General features: G+C 35.5%; 1 pseudogene; it reads right to left on the reverse strand.

Annotated features, from left to right (window-relative positions):
• Nucleotides 1-1,078: 1,078 nt before the first annotated feature.
• LOC149242662 (3-dehydrosphinganine reductase TSC10B-like) lies at nucleotides 1,079-1,803 on the reverse strand (annotated as a pseudogene).
• Nucleotides 1,804-4,917: the final 3,114 nt, after the last annotated feature.

The raw sequence follows: 4,917 nt of genomic DNA on the forward strand, positions 1-4,917 counted from the left end.
GAAAGACTCAAAAGGGATATTCCAGGGACACCCCCTAAAATGTTGACTATCCCATTTCTTTTTTCAACGGACAGTAATATTTCCAATCGATAAATGGCTAACGATAAGGGACATGGAGCCAGGTGGCTTGTGGATAATAAGAATATGTAATTCCAATGTCTTTCTTTGTAAGAGAAATTCTAGGTCATTGTCTACCGAGTTAGTAGGAGAGACAGCGTGTGAAATGGGTGAAATAGGTCGATCTATGGATGGCGGAACTCGGAGAGTGATGGCGTTGTGTAATAGGAGAAGAGATATATGAAAAATGAGATGTGGAAGGGATGTCAAGAGGTGACATATGAGTTGGCATAGAAAGAGTAGGGGTCGATTTGGGGCATGTTAGAAGAGGGATCGTGTCCGACATAGGCAGGGAAGTCTCCCCAGCATCTAAGGTGCCAGAATCCTCGGATGTCCATGAGGAGGATTGAACCAAAATAGGTACGGACTCAACATAGATCAATGGATATGAATCAACAACAGGAGAAGTAGGGTTGAAATGAGGATTACATGTACGACTCATAGCCATATCCGAATGATGTGTCCTGCCACGTCCAGTCATCTAGATATCAGGTGGACTACTAGCTTTCCCTTTTATACCACATATATGTTGCTTGTGAGCCATGCGACGTACTCCCCTCCTTCATGGAAAGTGCGCCATAAGGTGACCAATATGATGGCAGATAAGGCAGTGAAGTGGAACGCCCCAAAAATCCAGACGCTGCTGCAATTGTGTGTCCTCCCATTTAAGGCATTAATTCAAGTCTAAGGGCCTCAACAAGCCCTTTCACGCCATATTTAGTTGCAGAATAAATAGAAGCCCCATACTACGCATATTGCAAAACACATAAAAGAGTGAATCCATTGAAATAGATTTTTATTGGAATGTGACAATATAATTTCAAGATTGTGAATTTTTTTATAAAAATATATTTTTAATATATAAATAGATTTAACAAAAATAGCAATAAACAAAATTTAACCTGAAACTCTGATCACAAAAAATAAAAACCATTTGCAACCCAAAAACCAATTTCACGTATCATACTAGACCAGCCAAAGAACTGACGAGAACAACAGACATGGGAGGTCGGGCATGGCCTTGGTATGTGCAATGCTTCATCAAGTGAAGAGCAACATGTAGAGTGTTTACCATCCCTGATAACTTTGTGTTAATCGTCTCATGAAAATATTTGATGGGAATTTCATCTATAAATCCAATTCTTGCCCACCTAGCATTGCAAACAAAACATCATTATGTCTCCATTGAAAATATTGTTGTATTACATCCGAAAGAGTTTCATAGTCACTCACATCGGTTGTCTGCAAAAAGCTAAAACTTGACTGGATTACAAATTCTAAAAATATTCAGCTAAGGTGCTTCAATAATAATAATAAAAGACAATGAGAAAACATATCCATGTACCTTTGTGAATATTCTATTAGCACTGATAGTTTTATTATCGACGAAAGGACAATGAGAAAAACATATCCATGTACCTTTGTGAATATTCTATTAGCACTGATAGTTTTATTATCGACGAACTTGTCTATGGCCTTCTCCAATTTGGCAGAGCTTCTAGCTATCAGAGTAACGAAAGCTCCTTGAGAGAGAGCCTCTTTGGAAATAGCAAGGCCAATACCATTGGATCATCTTGTTATTAGAACATGCTTCCCATGCACAGTTTTCAGACATGGTGAAGGCTTCTAGAGCAATGTTACCCCCAACAAAAATCGTAAAAAGAAAACCAGTAATGATGAGTATAGTTGTAGCCAATTCCATCATGAGGAGAGGATCAGGGTTTTGGCAATGCCAATATTTCTTGAAACAAATGCAAGCACCTACGTATTTAGGTTCGAGATGAGCTGGTCCTAGTTCTGTTGAGAATTAGATAGAACATTTATTACAAAATTGTTAGAGAATAATAATGTTGTATGGTTGGGTTAGTGGGCTTTGTTAAAGAATAATAATGTTGTATGGTTGGGTTAGTGGGCTTTGTTAAAGAATAATAATGTTGTATGATTGGTTCAATGGGCTTTTAGTAAGGCAGATGTGATATCAATGTTGACAGTTGGCCACCAGGTACATTTAGACAAAGTTTCCATCTCGAGGTATTACTATTCTGGGTGGAGGACATGGGTCGTCGTTTCCATCCAACTAGTGTGGCGATGCTACAAAGTGAGGTCGGCTACCATTGGCTCCTCTTTGGTTGCCCTCTCCTTGTTCAGTTGTGGAGACCACTAACCAAAATTTATTCTTCTTCTTGCTAAGAAAATCGCCTCTGACTCTATGCTTGCTCTCTTCGCCTCCCCCAAACCAAATGATGACGGTTTCTTGTTGTGATATTGACTTCTGCTTCATCTTTCATGATCCATGCTATCTAGGTATTTATATTGAAAGTTTTTTAACCACATATCCAGTGTAGTGTACTCACCAATACCTTTTTTTGTGCATTGCCAGGATTTGTACGGGATTTGCCCTAGATTTGATGGGCTAAGGGAGCAGGTTCGAAGCTCCTCTTCCTCGCTGGGTTACTGCGCCATGGTTTTTCAGAGGCTGGGAAACAGAGCTTAAGGATTTGTAGTTTTTGTATTGTGCATAAGAAAGAGGACAATGACACTATTGAGGCATATGGAATTTGACTCTCCTTCTCTATTCCTGATCATGGGCTAGACTTTAGACTCTGTATTTTTAATATTCTTGTAATTAAAAGAAAACACAAGAATAATTAGGGTTTATGCATATATGAAAATAGTAGCCCAATATTTCTTCCTTTGTTTCCGAAGTGGCCAAAAGTGAACGATGATTAATAGTTTAAAAAAAAACCTATAATAGGTTAAATTGTTTCTCGGACTGGCCAAAAGTGAACAACAATGATGGATTGTGCACAAACACGTTCTATAGCTTATAGCATGGTTTTGAGATTACTGGAAAAAATGGGAAGGATAACTTACAAATTACACCTTGAAGGAACCTACGGCCAAGCAAGAATGGGGGGTTAAAGCAGAGGCTTATTCCCCTCTCCTTTCTCCAGAATAGGGTAGGGCTTCTCTCAAAGAGATTTCTTTATGTGGTATGTTTTCCTATTTTTTGTGATAAGTTTTTCAATCAAAGTTTGGTGATTAAATTATTTTTTCAATTTTAAGTTAGGAAAGAGATTAAAGTTGCTTAGTACTACTTTTTCTTGCAGGTGACCCACTACCCAAAATTGACAAAAAATTCCTGGAATTCCATTGATCAATAGCTTTTAAGTGTACAATCGTCCAGTTCATCGCAAGGTATGGACCAATAGAGAAAAAAGGAGTGTTTCAGAAAAAAGGAGTGGTTTCAAGTGAAATGCAAGTTTTAAAGCTCAAATCAACCTATTGTTCTATCTCCATTCACTTCACCCTTAACTATTTCTCCCAACCCTCAACTTTGCGCATTATGCAATGGAGGCATGCCCCATTTATCTACTTTTGCTAATAGATTCCACTCTCAGCATGGCCTTTTCCATATTAGTATTTGCTACAACCTTGAATGGCTCAAGCATCATCGTTCTTGTAAATGAGTTTTCCTCTCTTATCAATTTAATGCTTACTTTTTAGAGTGTAGAATTCAATGTCATTTTTCATTGCTTAAATTGTATTTTTTAATATAGGACCAAGTAAAAATTTTAACCATAAAAACTTAATTTGTTTTCTATATATAGATATATATGAAGTTGATATCAAGATAGTTAACATAGATCTTCAAATAATTTATTTAAATCTCTTGTTGAAATATTTTTTTAAAGTATAAGATTTAAACATATGATTTACACATTCCTTTTACTTCTAATTACGTTATAACACATTATTTTTTTAATTATATTTTACATTATTTTTTATTTATAACATAATTTTTAAATTTTAAGTTTATTTTAAGGTGGCATGGACAGACGAACTAATGGGCTGTAGAATGAGCCTCACGGTTAGAAAGCATTCATCTTATTAACAAATTAATAAATATGTAAAATTTATAACATTAATTAAGTTTAGCATAAAAATAAAATATAAAAAAATAATGAAAGTTTGTTTTAACAGTTGAAATTTTTAAATATTTGTCAATTTATATTTTGAATTTTATTTATCCTTCTAACTATTAATTTTTTCTCATATAAAAATATAAATATATTAATTTCTAGAATAATATTATATTATTTATCTTAATTCAAGATATACCAAGCGTTCAGAAAATCAAAAGGTATTTTTAGAATGAATAAAGATTTGATCCCTTTTGAATCTTGGTAAATCCAGAAATAAGATAAATCTCAGCTAAATTATATTGAGATTTATGAATAATGTTCAGTCTCTTTTAGAAATTTAATGAACATCACAAAAGATAACTATTTTTCTTTACTTTTATTTATCATATTTGTTATAGACATATTTGGGCACTTCAGCCCCAATCTTATATGTCGATAAACTAGGGCTCTTTAACCCCTAAAAGAGTTGTTTCATACCCTAAAAGATCATGGTCAACTGATTACATCATTCCCCAAAAGTTCCACCTAAAAAACCATCCAGAATTGGCCTAAACTGGACCATACTGACTGCTCCACTATCAGGGTACGATGCATATTGACTTCTACACTAGCCAGGTGCAATGCATACTGATGAGGCCTTCTGTAGGGTGCGATGAGCGAGGATGGACAAATGTCCGAGACAATTTGATAAGTGGATGCTCATGGAATCTTCTAGAAACTTCTCCTATGACGCTTGCCTCTCTGAATTCACCCAAGGATGAGTAAGAGATCCAAGAAATCTCCAAGTGGAACCAAATGCAACAAGTGGAATGACACTAATCAAAAACCTAGAGATGACTCACACCCTTGCACACATCTATAAATGGATCCCTCA

This window comes from Pinus tabuliformis, chromosome 8 (genome assembly GCF_031772625.1).
Source record: "Pinus tabuliformis cultivar Carrire ecotype Pingquan chromosome 8, CPIR1, whole genome shotgun sequence".
Taxonomy (NCBI): domain Eukaryota; kingdom Viridiplantae; phylum Streptophyta; class Pinopsida; order Pinales; family Pinaceae; genus Pinus; species Pinus tabuliformis.